Source organism: Coloeus monedula (assembly GCF_965178545.1).
Source record: "Coloeus monedula genome assembly, chromosome: 2".
Classification (NCBI taxonomy): domain Eukaryota; kingdom Metazoa; phylum Chordata; class Aves; order Passeriformes; family Corvidae; genus Coloeus; species Coloeus monedula.
In genome coordinates this window covers 61,738,396-61,762,452 of record NC_138782.1, presented here as the reverse complement: position 1 = coordinate 61,762,452, position 24,057 = coordinate 61,738,396, and the positions used below count along the sequence as shown (strand labels likewise).

Genomic DNA, 24,057 nt, shown 5'->3' with positions numbered 1-24,057 from the left:
TTTTACAGAAACTTTTCATGCTACAGCAGCATATACTATCTGGATCACAGCAGAGGAACTGGTCCCAAGTATTTAACAAACAATAAATGCTTTTTGCTATACCATAAATATAGTTGCTTTCATGAGAGTCCCTGACCACTTTCCCAGGAATGTTCTCAGTCACATACTCTATAAATAAACTCACCTGTTCCAATTGGTTTCTTTTTTTGGCTCTCCTGAGCACTTGCTCAGGAGATTTCAAAAGCCTGAGTGTCACTACTCATACAGGCACACAGGCTTCATTCACAGTAACATCATGGAGCACTGAAAGAGGGCAAAATCCAAGTTGGAGCGGACACCTGGACATCTCTTCTCAATCTCCTGCTCAAACTATCTCCAACACAGCATGACGCCAGATTTGGCTTTCCCTAGCTCAGTCTTCAAAACTCCCAGGATGAAGATGTCACAGCCTTCCTGTGGATCTGCTCCAGTGCTGTACCAGCTGCCTGTAGTGAAGGCTTTTATCATACAATGATGGAATCATTTAGGTTGGAAAATCTGTTTAGTTTAGTTCCACCTGTAACCCAGCACTGCCAAGTCCACTACTAACCCGTGTCCCTAAGTGCTGCATCTCCACATTTATTAAATATCTCAAGGAATGGTTACCCAACCATTTCCCTGGGCAGCCTGTTCCAGTGCTTGACAGCCCTTTCAGTGAAAAAAAATTTCCTAGTATCCAACTGAAACCGCCTCTTGGGCAACTTGAGACCACTTCCTCTTGTTCAGTCACTTGCTGCTGGGAAGAAGAGACTGACTCCCACCACTTTCAAGCAGTTGTAGAGATTAACAAGGTCTCTGCTGAGCCTCCTTTTCTCCTGGCTAAACAACTCCAGCTCCCACAGCATTCCTTTGTAAGATTTGTGCTCCAGATCCTTCACCAGCCTTGTTGCCCTTCTCTGGACTCACTCCAGCACCCCATTGTCTTTCTTGTGGTGAGAGGCCCAAAACTGGACACAGAACTCGAGGTGTGGCATCACCAGTCCAAGTACAGGGGTATGATCCCTTCCCTGATCCTTCTGGCCACACTGTTTCTCATACATTTTCCTAATGTCCAACCCAAACCTCCCAAACAGCTACTTGCAGCTGCTGCCCAGTGTTACAGCGCTACATGTGCCTTGCTCCCACCAAGAAGAGGCTTTTCTTGCAGTCTCTCACCAAGGAGCAGTTGGCTGCTGAGAGATGTTGCCCTGTCCTCCTATTAGACTGTGCCGTTCCCTCAGCCTCTCACTGGAGCCCATGTGCCATTGGTAGCCACCACATCCCCAGATCTCAACATTTCTCCTGAGCATGCCAGCCCTGGCTGAGGGGAGTAACATCTCCCCTCGACCAGCCATGCTCTCCCAGGTGCCTGCAGTTTTCCAGGCTGCAGTGGAAGCACACTGCGCTGGCTTCCTCTCAGCAGCCCTGTATGTTCTCGGAAGAGCACCACAGCCCAACAGCTCTGCCTCCCCAGTCAAAGCTGCAGCTTTCATCTGCAATTAAAACAGAGTTTCAAGGGACGAAGGATACAAAAGGAACCAGCCCAGCCAGAGAGCCATATGGAAAGTATTCAATCTTAAACAAGTGTGGTTTTAGGAAACGAGAATTGTATTGACCCTAAGGCTGAATGCAGGGAATCAGATCAGATTTTAAAACCAGAGCTTTCCAAGGCTTCAATTACTTTCCTCATGGTAGCACCACACTCCATGGTAGTAGAGTTCCCATTTCACTAGTTAGTTCCAGTTTCTGTTTATCGTTCCTCATCACAGTTTGACCGGCAGGAGTCTGAAGGCACCCAAGATGGTTATCAGCAATGGTTAAAATGGCATTGCTAATAACTGCTGATCCATCAAAAACAGCTTTTTTGTGTGAAGTCTGTGCCAGGCTTTACTAGAAAGGGATTTTTCATAAAAAATGAAGAGCACCAGCAGGAGCTCACCACAGCCCGGGAGCCATCAGTCTGGTCTGGGATAAGAAGATGAATCTGGGTTCACACCTCCTCATACAAGTACCTACCAAGCTGCTGTCCCACCAGGTTTAGACATGCCAAAGGCTCAGCACTTCCCAGTCAAAAGGACATTTCACACTCCTTAAGTCCCCAACAGAGTCACTGTCTCCTGCAGTCACAGCCCCTGCACCTCACCATTCTCGTCCTGGTCTCCTGCTCTCATCTTGGTTCTGGGAAAAAAAAGGTGGATTTCCATGAGGACGGTAACCCTAGGACTGCAGAGACTGAGCCACAAAAAAACTCATTGTGTCCTAAAGACCAGAGTTTTGTCCTCCTGGCAAGGCTCATTCATGTTCAAAAAAATTCCCTCAAAACCACCACTGCCACCACCACCACCAAAAATCTCAACAAAAAATAAAACTGAACTAAACAAGCTACACTCACCAGAGAAGGGATAGGAGAAGGAAGAAATAAATCCCATGCATCATTTAAGTCATTCAACTCCTAATGTAGTCCCTTCCTGTGGGGATACTGAACTTCCCAGGAACAATAGTCTTAAACAGTCCTAATAGAATTAGCTACCAAGTACTTGACTGAACTTAATGTTGAATCTTCCTAATCTGCCCATTATTTACCCCTGTAAATATCCCTTAAGTATTTTTTCTCTTTTGTTTCAAAACTGATTTAACAGTTTTCTGGACCTCCACTCTAGTCAAACTAAATCAACTGGTAATCATCCTCAGAACTCATCGAAAGAGCTACCTGCAAGTACATTAAAATAAAATGCTTTTCTATATTCTGGAAAATGAGAGTCACTCCCTTGTACTCTCTTCAGTACAGAAATCCAACATTACTTAGAACTGCAGGAATCTGTGTATAGTACCTTGGCCACAAAAAATTCAGGGCTGATTAAAGCCTTGGTATTGACTTTTCACAGATTAACTGTCTACAAGTATTGCCAAAATTTCTCTGTGTGTCAGCACTGTAGGAAAGCATTTTCTAAATTATGTAAGCCCAAAGCACAAGGTCTAAGCTGAGGGTAAAACATCCTCTGAACAACCACACAAGGAGGCAGCTTGCACTTGCCAAATCATACAGATTATTCAGAGGGTCTCATCAATTATCTAGCAAAGGAAAACACAAAATAGCTCCAGAAGAAAAAGGAAGTACTGACCCCTAGCAATCAATCTATAACTGCAGGGAAAAACATACCAAGTGACTCAAACCTATTAAGATACAAGAACAAAACGTAGTTGAAATTTGAGGTCACAAAAAATCAGGCACTTCAATTTACCAGCACAAGTCTAGATACAAATTTTTCCTTTTGTCTTCCATAGTCAACAAAAACTTTTCTACACTTTGCTTCTATGTGCCGTAACTTCATGACTGGAAAACTGGACCTATAAAATGTGTTCTGCTGCAGAGATAAGACATAACTTGGCACAGTCAGTAGACAATATCCATATAGTTTATAAAAAACTATCAATCTCTCTTTTTCCTTCAGACAGAAGTCTGGGAGACTGAGTGACCCAGCCAGGGGCAAAGTAACAGCTTGCAGGCAGAAATTGTAGCTGCTGAGAGATAACAAAGTCATCAGAAAAGGCCAAAAATGGTAGCTGGCAAATGAAATCCTGCAACGGGCAACTTGACCAAAAATCATCATAGGCTGCACTGCCGCAGCAAACTGGTGGAACTTGGGAGTTTTTTTAGGGGCAAGGTGGTGTTTTGTGTTATTTTAAATTAAGTTCTAAGCATCAAATGAGACTTACTGATTCTGAACCCTGTGCTTGAGACTACTGCTGCTTTACCAGACATAACAGTATGAAAGAGTAAAGAAAAAGTGCCGAACTGCTCAGTTCATTCATCCTCCTCAAAGAGTAGATCCCTGTCTTAAGAAGTCCTTAATTATTCCCTAAGCTCAACCAATTGTCCTCTGAGGTAAGAACCTTGCACGACTGACCATCTGCAATCCTATTTCACAGCTGAGCAACTCAGTTTATGGACACCCTGCAGTTTTCCTCTCAAAACCCACCACCAGGACTAGAAATGTACCTCAGCCAGATTCCTCAGCCAGTGGTTCCTAGATTTCTGAGCTATTTCTTTGGAAAACAACACTCTATATGCTATGCATTCCATAAGCATCCAAGCCCTACCACCATGAAGGTGTCACCTGTACTTGCAGCAAAAAATGATAGGTAATTAATGAACAGAAAAAAAAAGAGGCATTATATTTTGACTCTTCAGCTGGTAACTCTAAATTTAACTCCATTTGTGAGGTGAGACTCTTCGTAAAACATTCACACTCATATTGGCCACTCCTAGATGTAACCGCTTGAGCGGTGACACTCAAGTTCAGGACACACACGCCAAACACATCCTAAGGCAACTCTACAGGTGCCCTGTTTTTGGCAACTTGTGAAACCAAGCCAGGATTCTGCCCAGGGGTGCTGAAAGACTGAGGGATGCCACCCCCACAGAAAGGACCAGGGCAGCCTGCGAGTAAAGCCCCACACTTACGTGGCAGTGTTCATGTATTGGGTGTATCATGGCCAGACCTTACCAGAAAAAAGTTTATTGTTTTCAAAAATACTTTGCAACATGATCACTTCTTTCTTCTTCATGACCCCGACAGGTGCTATTTTCCACGTGGTGCTCTACCATCTTCCAGTAGGTAAATCACTTTGTAGATTGGCTTTAAGGGTTGGGGCAATTGTGATACACCATCTTATTTTCTCACCCTATTTGAAATAGGTTATGAAACAGTGTATTTGAAAAGGTGAAAGCAGAGCTTTACTAGCAAAGCCAGACATCTAAGCTCTTTAGTCCTTGGTGCAACTTAAGGTTTTCAACCTTTGTTGATTAGTCATGAACAGGAAAAGAAAAATGTCATTTTACTGTAACTGAAGAGCACAGGGGAAAGAAAACATCTCACGTTTCTCATCCAGCAAGCCACACAGGGGTGGCTGCTCTCCTCCTCATCTTCACATACTCTGACTGTTACCTGTCACCATACAGCTAACCCCAAGCCACATGAGCAGAAAAGGAAAGAAGAAAGAGGACAGACACAATATCACAGGAAGATACTAATTTTCCACCCAAAAATTAATGCCCCATGTCACTTTGGCAAAGTGTTACTGGAATTTTTTTAAGTTGATGGTTTGATGCAAATTTGGTTGAGAAAATGTGAGCAATTCCACCAGCTTCAATGAGGGCTGGATTGGGGCCATCCCAAGAAGAGTTCACTCTGCAAAGATATTTCCTGCAGTGGGTGAGCCAGCTCAAACAGTGCTGATGTGGCCCTCCGAACTGCGATGTGCTGACTGCTCTAAATGCACAAGACTCTAAGCTCAATGATTTCCTTCAGACCTGCCCTGGCACAGAGCAGAACATGAGCTCCAGTAGGGATCTTCAGAGCACTGCAGCAGTTAACACGTGTAAAAGCCTAAGTATGTGACCAGATGAAGTAGGACTGAAATGGGAGAACAAATCTACCCTGAGGCTTACTGGGTCGGTAGGTCCCCTAACGTTTTAAAATGCACTGTTAACCTTTTCCCTGTGTGGGCTAATCAACTCTTGCTGCTAATTTATACACTCAACATCAGATCTCCTCCTGGAAATAAGCTAATCAGTTAAAGCAGTAGAGTCAAGTGACATAAAAATCCTTTGTTTCTAGCAGAAAAAATAAAAAATCGTTTAGCACATTTCCACACGCTTCTGCTTGGCACAGAAAGCAGGGACTGGAACGCTTTCGTTCCTGCAAAGCACAATGGAATCTGTGCCATAATTCACTGGGCTCCAGTCAGGAGTTTTGGGCAGAGGACCAGTATCCAACGGTAATGTCTGATTTAAGGAAAGCGATTCATTATACATCTGTAGAGGAGTTACCTGGCATCCGGAGGACATTCTTTAAATTGACAGCATCAACAGAAGTTTCCAGTGCTCCCTTTGAAGAGCCCTCTGAATGCTAAGCACAGAGGACCAGGGCGTTTTCCAAACTCAAGAATGTAATTCTACACGATTAACACGTGTATTACGACTTAGGAAAAACCAACAGTTTTTCCTAAGCTATTGAAGGCTTCACGTTCTCCCACTGACATCAATGCACAGGCTTCCTTCTGCATCAGTGACCTTTGAAGGGAGCCCACTGAGGCTGGGCTGTGTGTCTCTTACACCCACTGACTTTGGATGCCTCACATCTCAGCTTCTCCAATGATCAAACCACTGTGGTGGCAAAGGCCCCCAGGAACCCCACAAAGGCTGTCAGAGCACACTGCAGCCATGGACCTGGTCTGCAAGTGCCTGTCCAGGGTGTTGTCCAACACCTGCCTGTTCAGTGAGTTGGAGAAAAGACGGTATTGGAGTGGCAACAGCTTTGGGGACTCCTTGCAGGGACAGAGCAGGTGAAACCAGCTGGCAAAGGTACAGGGCTGCCCTCACCATTGCTGACTTCACCCAGAGGCTGAGCTGGGGGACTCCTTTTCATTAATTTATTGGGCTATAATTGTCTGTCTGTTCTCCCTGAAGACTGTGCCCTTGGTATCTTGCCCTAATCATCATCTTGCTCATCTACATCTGCTAGTGCATATATACAGCCAAAACCTTTAAATTGCAAAAAATCATCGGTGACCATGTTGCTCATCAGGCAGGTATGGGCACAACAAAGAACTCCAGTATCAAAGCAAATGAAGCACACAGTCACTGCAACCACCTGTGAGGTACAGACAACAGGTATAAGGTTGTGCACATTCCTTGCACGACATCTTCCTCTTGTCAGTCACCCTGAGGACAGAGCTGCCTTCTAACCCTGCTGTCTTGTAGGTGTGACTGGTTGGCGTGAACAGGCATGGTTTTAAAACTTGCATTTTCCATCTTTCCACATTCTTCTCAAGAGATGCTGTGGACAGTTACACCTTAAAAACAGCCCCTTTGCTTTATTCTACATAGTTGTGTCACTACAGCATACATTTTTCACTTATAATCATCACTTGGAGACTGACATTAGTCTCACAAGCACTTAAAAATATCCCTCACCACATGCATTTGAGTTCTTTGATTCAAGAATTCATTCAAAAGTGTTCAGTGATCTCCCAGCTTAAACCTTGGTAGCTCCCAGCTGAAGCCTTGGTAGCACACTTTGTCTCCAACTCATTTTGAAACCTACTCCTGCTCTGGAGGGATCAAGTCATTGCTCCTTTAGGTCCAATTGGAGGACAAAAACCCCTGAGAGTCCAGAAGAATTGAGGAGGTGTTTTGCACACTCTCCTGGATGCACAGCTCTGGCCCTGAGGCTCCCTGTTGCCACTCTCACTAATGTGCATGGCCCGGTCTCCAAAACACATGGTTTACATCAGGCCACTGTTTCAGTTCCTGGAGAAATACAGCCCACTGCTCAACTCAGCAGCCACTTCTGGGAGAGTAAAACATAAAACCTATTCCAGCAGCAGGCCTCCTGAAAGCTTCCAAACATAAGGCACTGAGATGGATATGGATGGATATAGCATACTCTGTAAATTCAGGCACAGTATGTAGGGGTGTCACCCTTCTAAAATAAAATCCTCAATCACTAAGAGAAAAGGGAGCAGCATTTATGAAGAATGTACTTTGTATGTCATAAAAACTTTAATTATTCCCAATTCCCTAATAAGTACAAAACAGAAAAAGCTGATCATTTGGCAGACCCATTTCGGAAGTGTTTTTAAAACCAGCTACTCCAAAACCAGCACTGGAAGGTGGCTTTTAAACCTGCCACTCAAACTATCCCTGTGTCTAGATACATTTCCTCCACCTGGCCGTCTAATACTGACTTGCATTGATATTAGTCCATTTTTCTTTGGGCTCCTCATCAATGCATGTTTCAAGGTCCTGATAATATTATCTTGCATACATTTGAAGTATTTGAAGTTCTTCATTTGGTGAAAATAATTTTTTTTCTGGTGGATTGCTCTCTTTTACATGGCTTAACCATATCAACCAGAAATACTGCCAAAATGACTGACAACATAAGGATTTTTCTTCCTGTGCAGGACAGAGCCATAATTCCAACTCCAGCTGTTCCCTGAGAGTCCAGAAAACAGATGATTAGATGGTATCTTCAGCAGAATTAGGCTTACAGCCTTTAAGTTTTTGATAAAAAATAAAAATCAGATCTATAATATCTGAGTTTCAAATGTTAATGCAGGTATCCTTTCAATTTTTGTTTACTGACTTCAAGTCTAACCTTTTCTAAACTTAAAAATGGAAGACTGTAAGGAGGGACTGAATGCCTGTGGTACTCCACTTTGACCTGAAGCTCCCTGGCTTCACTGGAAACCTGTACTTTATCATGCCTGTCACTGAAAATTTAATTTGCAAGAAGGGGGACTCACTGATTTTACAGAAAAACAAGTTTATAGCAAAGCTCACCTATTTCTTTTACATCAACAAAGAGGAACAGCTTGAGGTGTCAATGGATCTGATAAAGCCATTGATCCCAAATGATTCCATACACACCCCTTTGACGCCTCACCTGCAGGATAAAGTGAGTATTAGCGCTTCTCTGCTGAAATGCACCTGAGGTTTCCCAGTGCTGACACAGCACTGCCTCACAGGACTCCTGGCTGTCTCAACTGGCAGCTCCTGTGACACTCAGATTCTTCCTAGTGGGCAAGAAACTCACATTCCTTGGCTTCATTGGATATTCAATTGTAGAAATAGCACAAATATCAACTTACAACATCTTAAGCCCTGTTTCTGAGATAAATCAGAGCCTGAGGCTCCTTTAAATGGTGCAGTCTGAATTTAATCTGACTGAAATCACCAACATGACAAAAGCAGAGGATGAAGTTAAAACTGAGCTTGTTTTCTTCCAGATAATCCTTGTACCAGCTGTTCTTTATCCCTAGTCCAAAGTTCAGTGACAGGAAGGAAACCTGCCTGAGAAAATTAGAACATGAACCCACACCAAGCAACTCATGACATGGCAAGACACTGTCAGGAATAAAACACCCCTCTTCAAAGTCTGTGTCTTTCCACGCTGTGTTCGTGACTGTAGACACCACACTGTTTTACCTCCAATTTGTTCTTGTTTTCATATTCATGTTCTTTATTTACTATAAATTGTGGTAACTTCTGTGTGTAACAGTCTAAAATGAAGCACACACTACATCAAAACCATCTCAGGAAAGCTAAGAGCAAACATAACATCACCACAAAGCTAACAGACCTACAATTTTGGTTAGTTTCCTCTCGAAAATTAGTGACACCTGACTCATACTACTTTTTAATGCATATTTTTATTGTTAAAGAAGGTCTTGAAAATACACTGTCTATTGAAGAGAAGTGGAAAGCACAGAAGATAAACCCACAACACATTCCTGAATACTTGGAAGCCACACCTTCCCTTGGAATCCCTGACTTCCAGCTGCATGCATGCACCATCCTCACACTCTCCTCACAGCCACCTCTACAAAGGCTGGGGCCTTTAACAGCATTGGCCCTGGAAACACAGCTTAAACCATGTTAAAGAAGCCTGTTGGTACCACAAGTGGTAACACTCTCCATAGTGGAGAGAAGTGGGCTTTAAACACAGCTCACATTGCTCTCTCTGACTGCAGGAGAAGGTGGGAGAAGAAATCCCTGAGAGATTCCAAAGGCAGCAGGATCCCCCTGAGCAACTCCATGGCTCCTGAGGACAGACCCAAGGGCACTCACACATCCATCTATCACTGGTGCCTGGGGCAAATTCATGGGTTTCAACAGGCTCTTCCATGCAAGCTCCTGGAGAGGAGAGGGCTTCCCTTTGCTCTCCACTACCCCAGTCTACTGCTTGTCCCTCAAGCATTTCAAAGGCTGTTGGAGGAATGGGGATACTCTAAGTGCCACTTGGAACCCAGGCAGGATTTTGGCTGCACAATCCGTGATGAGCAGCAACACTCTTTCCTCTAACAACCTGGCAATTTCCATGACAACAGCAGAAGAAGGCATGAAGACAACACCAAGCTTGCACCAGGATGGATAATATCCCTCTTGTAAAGTACACTGACTCCCACACTGAGAGCTGTCACCTCTGAGACACAATCTCTACATGTGTTTTTATGAGAAAGAATTGACTGCTGGTACAAATGCACATGGTAAAATCCACCATGGCAGTAAGAAGAAATTACATCAGCTGCTAGCACTGCTCCATTTAACTGAAGTTTCTGGTACTTTCATGAAAACCTGGAATAAAACAGAATATTTGCTCAGACTGACTTAGTCTCGGTGGCTTTTTCACATTCTGTGAAGCTGCCACTGAGGATGTGTTTTCTTTAGAGATTTCCACATGAAAGAATATATGCAGAGCTTTCTTTAAGTTGAAGGTGAAACTGATGCTTCTCCACCCACAGCTGATGCCCACACAGGTATGGCTGGATGGGAAGGATGACAGGATTAGAAGCCCACAAATGCTCTTCTCTCCAGCACTGACACCAGCATGGAGCTTGTATGGTGCTGCCCTGCACAGACTGGATGTGGGTCCTGGATGTGTGAGTTACGTTACTGCACTGCACTGCAGCTTGCCCACATTTATTCTCACCCCCACGCATGAGACAACTTATTTCCCTTTAGCTGGACCTCAATGGATACCCACAGGCGAGGTAGTAACAAAATGAGAGATTATTGTTTCTAGGCTGTCAGGCATCCCCTCCACCACTGCTCCCTCCCACCATGCCCGCAGCCTGAGGTAGCTTTGATGTGGCTTGGCAGGGGACACAAGTCAGAGCCAGAGCATGTGCTTCTGTGAGCCAACCTCTGTCCTGCTCCCCACAGCTATGGCCATAGATCTCCAGTAAGGAAAACACACCTATTAAAACTGCACTACTCATTAGGAGGCTAACTAAACCGTGGCATCTTTATGCTGTGCACCTGGATCATTTCTTATGAACCTAAATCTTCACTCCATTGCTCTCCTTTCATATCAGTGCAATCTCGTTAAAATCAGTGACGTGCTACAGAAGCAGTCAAGTGAAGAATGAGGCCCTGCTTGTTCAAAGGCTGAAGAAAACATTGTACGTAATTATCCTGATGGAAGATATGGGCTAGGCTTATGAGAAGTCACAGCAGGCAGCACAGTTCTCTTTCTGCACCAGCTTTCACTCCAACCTCATCAAGCAGTGGTCACCAACATCAATAAAGCGCAAAGCTTTGCATGTTTCGTTCATATTATTCACTTTATATGAGAATTTTATTTTTCATTAAATACTTCTATCCAAACACCCAATTTCCTTCCAAATTTCTCTCAGCTGTTGGTTCCTGGGATGTTTCATGGCCCTTCCTCAAACCAGGAGACAAATGGTAGCCTACAGCCTACTCTGTTTTGGTTTGTGACAGGCTCTGGGAGGAAAGTGACAACTCTCAGTCACCTTCACCTTCACATCCCCTGAAAAACCTGTTCATCTTGGGCACTTGAACACCAGAAAGATATTTCTGAAATGAAGATTGGATTTGAATCCAAAGTGTTGGCAACCTGGATGCTGTGGCTCTGCTTTTAGTTCATTCCTTTATGGATACCACAGACTTACCAAATCATGCTCAAGCATCCTACTTGCGGTTGGGGGGGTGGTTTACACCTCTCTCTGAAACCACCTCATTATAGATAGATACATTTGCTCCTGTACCCAATGAAATAGCACAGATTTTTTAATCTACTGGAGATTCATATGTTTATGTAAAGTCTTTCCATTCCATCTCTAGTTGAAGTGCATGTTCAACTTTCCATTCAAACTGCCAAAAATGCTTCAGACTCACAAGGTCAGAGAGTAGGAATTCAGGCTTCATCATTCATTGAAGGAAAAAAAAAATTTAGAACACTCCATTTTTATTTCATATTTCAAAGCCTTTCATAAATCAGAAAAGTTGCTTTCCCAAGGTGCAGGTTTGCTCAATGTTAGTCTCTGCTCCTTCATTAGCAGCTCTCAGAGATTAAGTTTCTTCACAGAGACTGGAAAACATACATCTTAAAATAACATAGCCTTTGCTGCTTCCTCTTAATGGAAAATGCAAATAAAACCCACTAAAATATTATTTATCTGCCTCTAATATAAAACTGTTCACAATTCATGTCTTGAAATAACACCTGGTCTGATTCTTCTAAGTAACTTTTTTCCACATTATTTATTGCAAAAGCTCTTTCAGAAAGTACACACGTAGCTTTGTACCCTAAAAGGGAAGCTGGTGGCGCACACTCCAAGGCTCCCAAAGTGCAAAACTCATAGATCCTAGATAAAGTGCATGCCAGGGAAATGGACACAATACTATTATTGCTATTCTTAGGAGCTCGTATTAGGTTGGGCTCATATAGGCACAGATCTTCATTACTGATAAATTACTTTCTTATTTCATTTCATTTCCAAAGAGCAACTTTCTGCAGTCATGTTCAAAGCAATGTCTCCATGCAAAGCCCTGGGCTGTTTCACACATTATAAGCAGTTCTATCATAGCTGAGCAGACACAACTGTGACACACAGCAGCAGCCACCCAGATTCACCTCATCATGGTTTGTCACGCACTAGCTGGGACAGCTGGCAGAGATTTTACCCAATTAATACCCTTGAAAAGCATCTGAACATATCAAAAAGATGCAGTCACAGCTCTGCAGGTTTGCAAAAGAGAATCTATGCCATCTTCCTTGGGTTAGCCCAGGGATATCTAAAACTGAAAATACACGTATCTACATTGGTTTGGTCTCCAATGCTGAGGTGCAAGACTTGCAGCTTCTCCCCACAGAGCACAGAATATCCCTGACCAGTGGGATATACAGCAAGAGGAACCTCTGGGAAAGAAAGTCAATCCTTCATGTTAACAAAGCCTCTGCAAAAATCAGGAGAGCAAGTCTCAGGAAGGGCTTCCAGAGTCTTTAACATGCCATAGCTAGCAGCCTGCTAGACCTGTACATTACTGATGTCCATGGACTCCTATTTTATGCTATTTATGTTTGGTGTTTGAACACCCAAAGTAGGAGATTTGGAAGGATGGATGCAGTGGAAGGGTGTATTGATGCAGCCCACTCTCCGACTGCTGCTGGGTGACCTGTGACACCGAGCTGACACTGGTGCAGTTCAGAGGAATGAAGCTTTCTAATACCAAAACACCCACCCACCATTGCCTGCTCTGCTTGTGAGCTCTGAACCACCCATCACCAATGCTGGTGACCTATAACGAGGTAGTGAGGAACAATAATTCCCCTTCTCTTCAAACCTGAGCTTCTGAGGAAAACCAACCCTTACTTCTGTGGCAGTGGTGTATCCTCTCCTGTCGCAGGGCTTTGCCTACATCTATATGGCATGCAAGGACATGTTACTCAACAGAGTTATGGCAGCCTGAATCTGGGTGTTCTGTGTGGCCAGTGGGAAGCAGGCCTGCAACAACAGCAGAGACAAAGTCCTACCCTGCATCCTTCAAAACAAGGCTGGCTGCTAAGGGCAAGGCAAAGAAATTTGCACTATTTTACAAGTAGCTTAAGCAACTTGCTACCGTTTTGTGGGTTGGCCATCTGCTACCATTCAGTAGCACAAACATTTTGCTAAAGCTGCAAAGCTTCCTGAAACACAGTGATTTCCTTCCATACAAAGGGGCCCCAAATTACTCAAAAGCTCCTACAGACATTTTTAAGTTTCAGTATTTGCCTTCTCAGTTTTTATAGGGACTGCTTGCAACCATAACAAAAGGAGGTTGGAGGCTTTAAAAATATATTTATATAGCACAAGTAGAGAAAAAATATATTTGCAGAAGGTCTAACTGCTGAAAAAGCCAAATGGCTCATTTCACATTGCCAAAAATTTTGCAAACTCTGTATCTAATTTTATGAGGTTCTTATGTTTGGATTCATAGGGTCTGTTTCTGCCACCCTTACTGAAATTACTAGCAGCTTGTTCTGTAAGGGTCTTTTTAGATTTTTAGAAAAATCTTGCTTCTCCAAAAGGAAAGCAACAAGTAGAAAGGTAGGCATGTGCTAAAAATAATTCCCCCTGTCTTCAGGCACACCACCTTCCTTCAGAAACATCCATACTAACTCATCAGATATTCTGATGCTTATGCCCACCAGACCAGGAGGTCCATCAGTGACCTGAGCTCTCACTTCAGCTTTCTCAACTGAGCTGAATCCTTCCTCTCTCTCTGCTGGTGGTACCAAAAAAAAAAAAAAAAAAAAAAAAAAAAAAAAAAAAAAATCTTGCTTTCTCTTGCATTTCCTTCTCCCTTCCCTCTGTTGACACGTGCATGGACATTTCCTTCCCTCCACTCCCAAAGGCAGCATGGACACCATCCTCTCCCAGACACACTCCTCCTGTGCTGCTGTGCAGGCAGAGCTGTGCCCACACCACACTGCCTGTGACTGCTCTGTGCTAGCATAACACAGGACAGCTGGCTTGTCACCACCACAAGGAAAGACTTAAGCCAATGCAAAGCCATTTCTCTTTTAACTTCACTTAAGTTCTGGTTTGAAATCTGTTTCCATCCCTCCAAGGTTTCACACTCATTCCCATTCCCACGTCACATCATCAGCTGCAGGTTTCCAGCCCTACCTGCACAGTGTGATACCAAACACAACCAGAATCCCACAATGTCTCATAGCACTCACCATCCCTCCCTGAGAGTAATTTAAACAGCTGTTTTGCAGAGGAAAGTAAGTGTGTGTGCAGAGGTGTCTGGCCCTCAGCAATCAGCACTTCCAAGGGCCATGGCACATCCTGCACTGGGGGCTGACATGCTGGGAGGGCAGATGAGGTGCACATATGTTCTGAGACATCTTGTGGCAACAAACTTGTACTCAGCAACTGAAATCCAGCAGCTCTGACCTGACTGGGAAGGGCTTTCATGAAGACATGTACACTGCCCGCTGAGCATTCAGTCCCCTGACTCCCATTTAAGCATGTACTCAGGCTCTTGGAGGACTGGCTTGATCTACAGTAGCCATTAAGAGTGAAGAAAAGGAACTCAGTGCCCTGGCACAGCAATCATCACATGGCAAACACAATAATACATTACTGCACACATGTAACATGAAAATTCGTCTTGCTAATATTGCTGTTTAAGGTTTAGACTTTCTAGGTTTTCAATACTGCTGCTGCTCCATCACAGAAGATCTTTTCTGTTTAATTTCATTTTCTCTTGACTTTGTTTCTTTGTAAAGACAGCAATTTTGCTTCGGCATACATTCAGCTTTGGGCAATTGGGCAACTCACAAGATAGCAGTCATTACTTCTTATTTGGAAAATTTGAAGTAGAAGAGAGTAGGGTATTAGGTTGGGCAGTTCTTCGGCACTGCAGCATGGGAGAAAGCATTCAACTCATTTTTAAAACAGGGCCAGTGGAGCTCGGGAAAGATGAGATGTCACTTTGAAAGTTTGTCTTAGACCTTTGCATGAAACCAGGCCTTGTGATCCCCAACCCACATCCCCAGTAACACCACCTTAGACACGTGTCAAATACACATATTAAAAATACATGTGATCTGAAATCAGCCTGAAGTCTCAGACCAGCAAAGCCAAATGGACCAGTTCCACGGCTGCCATTTGGTTTTAAATTGTTTATAGCACCTCTTCTTTGGGAGACCAGAAACATCAAACCAATGGCACAGCTGGTGTCATACATGAAATCCCTATTTGTGCTTGGTCTTTGCATATTAAGTGCTTTAATTAATTAATTTTGAGTTAAATATTTTTAGATTAAATCTTAAAATTAACCCATCAGCCCAGGTACAAAAATCCAGTTCCATTATCAGTGTTTTCAATTGTTCAAAATAGTTTATTAAGAGAGTTGCACCCTTCCCAGTTAAAAATTCCCCAGTTAAAAATCACTAACTTGCCCCTTTCAAACTTCAAACCACCGGTACACCATAAGAGCTACCTTTCCTGTGTTTACTGTATACTTTAACAAGTGTTTTAAGATGTGTTGGATGTATTTTAATACCTTTTTTAGGTGTTTTCACTTGCATTCTGATTCCAAGGCCAAAAACCCCAGTTCTAACAGCCAGCAGCTATTTTTAGCCATGGAGCCATTACTCTGCAGGCAAGCTCCATGGCAACCTGAATACCTGAATTTTAATGGAGGCATTGTAGCTCCCTTAGCTCAACTAATATCACCCCCTCTGACAATGATGAGCCATTGGTGGACAGAGATATCTATCAAAGGGAAAGAACCAATCACTTTAAACCAAAGGGGCGGGCTGTGGGCAGACTGGGGGCGGAGCAAAGACACTTTAAAAAGAACGAGGCAGCGAGGCAGGGAATCTTTCCTCTCTCGCTCTCTGCAGGCTAGCTGTGGGGGACGCCAGTGCTGGGTGTTAAAAGCCTACTCCTATTAAGGAGCCGTTAGTAATTTTTTCCTGACTTTGGACCAGCTAAAAGTCAGCCCAGCACTGCAAGTTCTTTTTCTCTACCTGAGGTCTAGTGCTATCTCAGCCAGAAGATCTCAAATCCCTGCGCTCTTGGGGCATACCATCTACCGAGCCGTAGGATCCCAAATTTTTATCTTTTTCTAATTTCTGTAATTTTTCAATTTTTCTGTTTTCAATAAATTAATCTTTTTAAGAGTTGTCTCATTTCTCACAGCTGGGACAAAGGCTGACACGAAGCTCAGCTGATGCAGACAGCAAGGCTGAAAACACGTAACCCAGAGCATCCACTCCTGCAAAGTGCAGTGAGCCCTTGGCCAAGGCACTGAATCGCTGTTGGCTTCACACTGCTGCAGCCTCTTGGCTCCTGAGCTGAGGGCCATCTGCAATGCATCCCATGCTAAAGACCACACAAGTACGTCACCAAACTGGGCATGGCTTCAAAAGGTGATGAAAGGGAAAGACATGCAGACTATGTGAAAGTGCAGCTTAATTGCTCATGCAGAGCCAGATTCTGATGCCATTAGGTACTTCCATGCGGCTGCCACATGAAGCAAGACACTACCCAGCAGGAGTTACAGCATCTAAATCCAGCTCTCCAGCTATCTGGCTACAGCCTGTGTCCTGCAGTGCTCTCAGAGCTGCCCGAAGATCTCAGCAGCAAAGGCAAAATTAAACACTGTCTTCCTGAGGCTGAAAACATGAAGCCTGGCTCCTTCTCAGGCTGCAGGGTGGGTGCTAGGGGTGGGCACTGGGTGCTGCTCCCACACTCCCCTCCCTCAGCAGCAGGAGCATCCAGGGGCTCTGAGAGGGCTGGCCAGGCAGATGGCAGGGCTTGGGGCTGGACTCTGGGTATCACAAGCTTCCAGTCATGGCAGCATGTTTTGCCAGTTACATCTGCTTCTTTCCATTGTGGGAATTTTAAGGTAAACTCAGTAGTTTTTCCTTGATACCTAAACCCTTCTGTACAGCCTTTCAAGGATGCCACTCTGAAAGAAGGGATTAAGGTCTTCATAACAGAATACTAAAACAAATTATATTGACTATTCAATTTCTCTTATTTCTGTCTTCTTTTTAGAGACAAGGAAACACTAACATTCCAGCTCCAGCCATCCTGCACTTTTTCCCAAAAAGAAGTTTCAGTCAAAATATTGCATTCAACTATACAGTAAACATGACTAATAACCATTTGAAGAGTGGCCTCTTATTTTACAGCAAATGGACAACCAACTCCTGCAATGGAAAAATAATCAGTTTAGTGCAGGAAGAATACAACAGTTGGAAAGATTTGCTGGAACCAGGACCACTGCAAGATGCCTGAAAGGACTTAATAACTATGTAATAGTGAAATAGCTGCACTGGAACTGTGAAACATGAACACACTCCACAGTCCTCAAAGAGTACTTTACTCTGTTTAATGAAGAGCTGATTTGATGACTGAGTTATTCACTGAAGAGGGCTGATTTAAAATGCACACTTCTCCAGACCACTTTTTAATGCGTACATAGTTAAATTTGGATCTATGTTTTATGTGTTCTTCCAGGATGAGGAGAAGCTTGGACTGCCTTCCTTACCACAGGATTTCAGCATTACATTTGATGTAACTAACAATTTCTCTTTGTTTAGGAAAAGCTCTCTGTTTAGAGCACACAATTTCTACGTCTTGGGTCTTTCTTCCACTTTTCCTTGCTTCACCACTCCTTGAAACTATTTGCGTTAAATACAGACCTGCCAAACACAAGCACCTATACTTGGTGGAGTACACCATGGAGACACATGCAGGCTGATTTCAGAGGCACTGACAAGTGCTTAGCTCTCAGCACAGCACAGCAATGTGACACAGCCAGGGCACACAACCCAGCCTGGCACGTGGGACAAGCTGCTGTCTCCCACTGCACAGACGTCATTTATGAAAAGCTAATGGTGGGCCACAGCTTACAAGTTCAATGAGAGTGAGGTACAGGGACTGCTGCTTGAGAAAGGTACAATTTAACCCAGAGAGATTTTAACTATCCTGAAAGTGCTGTGAACAGAACAAAACACGCTGAAGTTTAAACACACATTTGCAGAAACCCTGAGTAGGAGAGAAGACCTTACACGACATCCCAGACAGCAGTTCCAGGGAACTGGGGAGGAGGAACTGCCATTTCCAGAGCTACGTGACCCAGAAGCCACATGCCTTAGGAGGGCAGGACACAGGACAAGAGATGTGGAGAGAGGTGGGTACCAGGTCCCACCCAGCAGAGAGGAGGCAGAGGGAGCTCAGCAGCCTGCACAGGTCTTGCTGGGGACCAGAAGCACATGAGCTGTCAGCACAACCTCTCATCTCCCCACGCAAATCAAGACCACGCAATGAAGGAGACGCTGTGCAAACACTGTTTGAAGTCGCTCTTGTTAACTCTGCTACCGGTACAGTAGTTAAGCACTCAACCATGTGGTACACTGTGGAAAAAGTTATTTTTCATTACAAGCTTGTCTAAAGAGGAACCAGGGAAAGCAGACACTTTCCAGGTGCTTGTACATCCCCCATAGGAAATTCAACTACAGAGGTGCTGCAGGCAAAAGCTCAAGTAAGAATAAATGTGAGAGCTGGGATCAGAGTGTGCATTGTCAATCTAGCCAGGTACAACGGCAGCACAGAATTCCGCTGGTCTAAATGCCTCTTTGGTAAGAGCAAGCAGTGGAGATGCAGGACTAAACCACACCACCCCTCTAAATCCCTAGGCATCCATGGCATGGAGGAAAGTTAAGGAACATGTGTCCTGAGACTCAGAGAACAGACAGCAAAGCAGAAGATCTCAGCAGTTCTTGTTGTTTTTTTTTTTTTAAATCTTGTGCTATTTAAGCCACTGTCTTGATCTTGGCAGTGCTTATTTTGGCACTTCAGTTTGTGAACATTCAACACAGACTGTAGGTTTTGCAGCCAACAGTGCAACAGAATAAACAGCAGTATAGCAAACACATATAAGAAAATGTAAACATGATTTCAAAGGCTTTCTATTGGGTCATGCACAGCAAAGGATTTTTCAGACAACCTCACATTTCTTCTAGACACCCATCACTCCTCTACTGACCTGAAAATGTAAGCCATACCACTCCTCAGGGGCTATGGTGTTAGTTCAAACATAGCCAAAACGCAAGTTCTCAACCCACGTGGAAGCAAAATACTTGGGCTTCTCATGAGACAGAGGGAAAGGATCTGCTCAGGTTCAGTATCTGCTGCTCCCCTCTGGATTTCACTGCCTCACAGCCCAGCAGTTCATTGCTCTCTCTCGTGCTGGGCAGGGGCACTGGCTGGAGAAGTGAAGCCATCTTTCTCATCTTGGGGAATGATGAAAACACTCATAGATCCAAGTGAATTAAATTTCAACTGCATTCAAAGGAATAAAAACAATCCCGCAGTGCAGCACACCAGTGAAAGTGTTGCTGCTTTAGGGAGCTGTAAAAGAGAAATGACACGTGGCAGAAAAAGAAAGGTAGGGGTAGAAAAAGACAACAGGGAGTGCTTGCACCTCCCTGAGGGATCAGTGCAGAGTCTGCAGGGCTGGGAGAACCCTCTCAGGGCTGCACAAAAGTGTGGTACACCTGCAGCTTGGGGGAGAAAATAGCAGCATGGAGCTTCCCACAAGGAAGGCACATCAATGTCCACACCATTCACTCTGGAGAAGTGACCACTTCTCCAGCTTAGTCATTAGCAGTCTGCAGGAGACATACCTAGCATCTGTGCTCCCTTCCTCTTTCCTCGCAGAAAGCACAACCAAAGGTAAACGTTCCCATGATACATGCATGCACCTAACTATGGTTCACTTGGGCAGGCAAAGAAGGAAGTAAAGGAACACTAATTTATGAAGACAGGTAACTCAAGTTAAGCAAGATAAGCAGATCCTGACACTTCAAATCTAAGGGGGGAAAAAAAAGTGTTGATTTGGCTGCATTTTTTTGCATATTTGGGATCACACCGAGGCTACTGAACATGGGTTCACTCTAGAGGTCTTTGGTTACGAAAAGGTTCCAGTCCTGATTATACCTGAGCTGCAACAGCATAAATTTAAGAGACCTAATGCCTGGTGCCAGCACATCCCAATGCCAACTTAGCCACACTCCTGACCACTTCCTCAGTGACAGAGGGAGATATGTGACATAACTCCTAGCTAGAGAAACCATGGATCCTAGACATGCACCAGAAACTGAGTCTGAAGGAAATACTGCTGTTCTTCGTTGATGTGAAGACAACAGCCCACATGCAGACAGCTGCATAAAATTTGAAGCAGATCTAAAGTCCAACCCAAGTTATCTTGAGAACTTTAGAAGTCACATTTAAGTGTCCTACATGGGAAATATGAGCACTGAATGTGTCTGAGGTATATTTTGGGGCAATTGAATGCTCACTCAACACAGGGGATCATAGAGACAAGATCCTATTCCCCTTGCTGGCATGTCTTTGTCTTACTGCATTATCTACTCAGCCCCCCTCTAACTTCTTTCTGTATAGATCAGCTTCTGAAAGCATCTTCTTAACCATATGTCCAGCCAAAATCAGTCTGCGTGCTGTCTGAAGAGCTGGAATCACAGACTTGGACAGCACAGGAGCTTTCATACATCTGACACGCCCAGAGGCTGGTACAGAGCTATACAGTTAAGACCATTACAGCACTGTCCTAAATAACTGAGAAGATACATTCCTTAGAGCTAAATGAAGTGGAAAGTTTCCTTGGAGACCCTTCTGCTTTCTCTGTTTATGTCAGACAGTCTAGACACGGAAGGAAAATGAGAGTTAGTATTGCTGTCAGAAAGGCTCGTGCTCTGAGCATAGCCTCTTCTTAATGTTTCTCCCAAGTTTCTCTCACTGGCCACAGGTGGGGCTTGTTTGTCTAAGCTAATAAGGTGGGTTTATATAGCAGGACTGTTTTCCATAGTCAGTATCCATTCTTCCCCACATGGGATCTGGCAGCAAGGAACAAATCTCTCTTGGCAGTACACAAAGCGGATCTGCCCCCCAAGCTGGCTCCAGCACAACACCCTTCTCTTACGCTTTCTTGGCTCGAGGATTGCCACAACAATCCTGGGCACAGGCCCCACACTGACTTTCAATTTTGATAAACAGAGCACAGTCAATGACAGCACTAGCCCAATGCCAGACCCTTACTGGGGAAAACTCTTTCCTTTCTTTCCACAGATGAAACTTGAAGGGCTCTTTCACTTCGCTGGAGCCCATCCACTGAGCCAAGGCAGCCTCCCTGTCTCCCAGACATGGCACTTGGACAAAGGCTCCAAAGTGCAGAGTGAGTTTGGGACAGGTCCCCTAGACAGAGCACATGCAGTGAAGGTGGTCGGCAGGGACCATTTCAAACACAGCTAGAAGGTGAGAAAGCAGGACCAAGGGCAGCAAAAATGCTCAGCAATGGCTTTTACCCCGAGAAAGAGCTCGAGGATGCACCAGCCCTCCAGCCTGAGGCTGCACTTGTTCAGGACACAGTCTGTGTTTAGTAGCTTATAAACCACTCTCTAGACTGGAGAAGGAAAGTGGTGTCCACTCAATGTGGCCAGCACACCCCCAAGGACAGGGAGCACACATGCAGCCCACATCCAGTCCTGTACAGCCACTCTGGGGTTAACAACAGTATTCCCACTCCAGCAGGTTTTGGTGTGCTCCAGAGTTCCATAGCTGGGAACCACACAGAGCTCTGTGCAACACTATGCCAACACATTTGCGTTTGTTCAGAAATTGGCCTAATTTTTACAGCACATTGGTGTGGGACTGCAAACAAGGAAAGACTATATGGATATTACATGCAAAATTTTTAGTGAAGTATCAGAATCTCCAAGAATCACTTTACACAGTCAGGAAAGCAATAGCCTGCAAGCACTCAACAGTTAAAACTTTTCCTCAGAAACTATGACACTTCCCATGGATATTTCCCTCAACAGCAGAACACAAACTCCTCTGCTCCCTTCCCTCCTCCTTTCACTTGCCAGTAGGCAGCCCAGAGATCCAATTCCCCCTCCATTTACCACTGCCACAAGGGAGCAGTATTATAAATCCGCTTCCAGGGGTGTGATCCCAAGCTTAACCTGGATGGGCATAGCAAGTTACAGAAAGAAAGATTGCGGTTCCAGGTTAAACAGATCATTCCTTTCCGGTTGTTTAGCTGCACACTAAAACTCACTAGGAGCCACGGGTGGCATAAGTCCCGGGCTCTGCTGCACAGCCCAGAGCTGCAGGGAGGGTTGGGGAGGATGCTGTCGTCCTTGGCTGGCTCCTCTGCAACTACAGCACGGGGCTGGAGATGGGACAGCCGCCACATCCGGAGCCTGGGGACAAGTGTCCCTGTGCCGCTATGGCCACTGTAGCCCCAACAGATAGAACCTGGCGCTGAAATGCCTCCGTATGTGTGTCTGTGCCTGTCTTCAGCCGTGCTCTAGTGCAGACCTCGCGGGTACAAGCTGAGGAGATTCGGTTCGGCATTGCCTGCGGTGCAAAAAGTGCCGCGGGGGCTGCAGTGAACGTACACTGCTTCCACAAGGGAAAGGACGGGGCAGATCTGCCACTGCCTCCCACAAGCCCACCTCCAGGGCAGCTTAAACCAGAGGCTGAGAGCCCGGAGAACTCTGACAGCAGCGCCAGCCTCGCCCAGGCTGATACAGGGTTCGATCCACAGGACTCCGGCGACGGGAACGAAGAGAAGAGGGATCTCTCCTGCCTTCCCGGGGAGATGCAGCGCTGGGCTGCCCGGTGTCAGTGCCGCTAACCGCGCGAGCGCCGCTCCTCAGCAGAGCCCAGACGGGACGATGGAACCAGCACGCGGTTCCAGCGGTAAAAAGGCATCCACGGCTTGAAGGCAAGCGGGAGGCTGTCACCCTCCGGTGCCCTCTGCTCACGTCTGGCCGCGAGCGTCCTTGTGGGCTGCAGCCCTGCGCTCCGGAGCAGCGGGCTAACCCCCGGAAGGTCCTGGCCGCTCTCCGAGAGCCGGGTGACCCTCGGTGCCGAGACGAACCCGGCTTTGCAGCTCCCCTGCCCGCTCGGGTCTCCCTCCGCGCCCGCGGGGGGCACCGGCCGAGCGGCCCGCACAAACAGGGGGCAGAGGCAGGTGCCTCCGCCGGGGCAGGGAGGCGGCCGGCTCGGCCAGGGTGTCCCCCGCGATGCCGCCGCGGTCCCCGTCCCCGTGCCGGGCGGGGGCAGAGAGCGGCGCCGCTGGGCATCTCCAAGCACCGTGTCACCCGTGAACCCCCCGCCCCGCGGCACCTCCCGCCCCACGCCGCCGGGCAGCGACACGCGTGGGACGGCAGGCTCTCACCCCCGCGCGGGGTGGCTCCCGCGTACCTGGCAGGGCGGCGGGCAGCAGGGCGGCCAGGAGCAGCAGGGCGGCCCAGGGGCCGGCGGGCCCCGCCATGAGGCCGGGGGCGCGGGGCGCGGGCGGCGGGAGCGGCGGGGCGCGGAGCTGCCGCCCGCCCGGCGAACGTCTCGGCGGGGCTGCCCCGCTGCTGCCTGCGCGCCCCGCCGTCTCCTCCTCCCGGGCTGCCGGGACACTGCAGCGGGGCGGCCCCGCGGAGGCGGGAGCTGGCCCTCCGCCCCCCGCGGCGCCCCGGGCCCGGCCCGCCCGGCGCCCCGGCCCGCCCCGGCGGCCGGTCCCCGCAGCATCCCCTGCCTTGGCGTGCGCGCACCTGGCTCCTTCGGGAAACATCTCCCCAAGGAGACGACGACCTCCGAGCCTGCCCCGAGCCTGCCCCTCGGCACCCAGGGGAA

The 24,057-nt window shown here is 46.1% G+C and overlaps 1 protein-coding gene across 1 annotated transcript in view; it reads right to left on the bottom strand.

Moving 5' to 3' along the window:
* FNDC1 (fibronectin type III domain containing 1) overlaps positions 1 to 23,686 on the bottom strand; it is a gene marked incomplete at its 3' end in the record, with an annotated part of 62,029 nt that extends 38,343 nt beyond the window's left edge. The window contains exon 1 of the mRNA XM_082277129.1: positions 23,635 to 23,686. The remainder of the gene's footprint in view (positions 1 to 23,634) is intronic.
* Positions 23,687 to 24,057: the final 371 nt, after the last annotated feature.